Raw genomic sequence first — 244 nt, forward strand, 5'->3', positions numbered from 1 at the left:
CTACATTTTTTATTATACACAATAACCTCTTTGGTGAATGATACTATCAGTTGTACGAAACACACAAGAGAATGTTTCTGAAAAAATGCTCCGCCTGTTATCAAAATATAGCCAATAAAACGCCCTTCCTACTCACTCATTCGCTCCATCTGCACTCGCCAGCTGCCTCATCACACGTGCCGAGAGGAGGCGGCGCAAGCACAGGGAAATAAGGAGCTGCTACGTCGTAGCCTGCATTCGGTCC

This window comes from Penaeus monodon, chromosome 21 (assembly GCF_015228065.2).
Source record: "Penaeus monodon isolate SGIC_2016 chromosome 21, NSTDA_Pmon_1, whole genome shotgun sequence".
NCBI lineage: Eukaryota > Metazoa > Arthropoda > Malacostraca > Decapoda > Penaeidae > Penaeus > Penaeus monodon.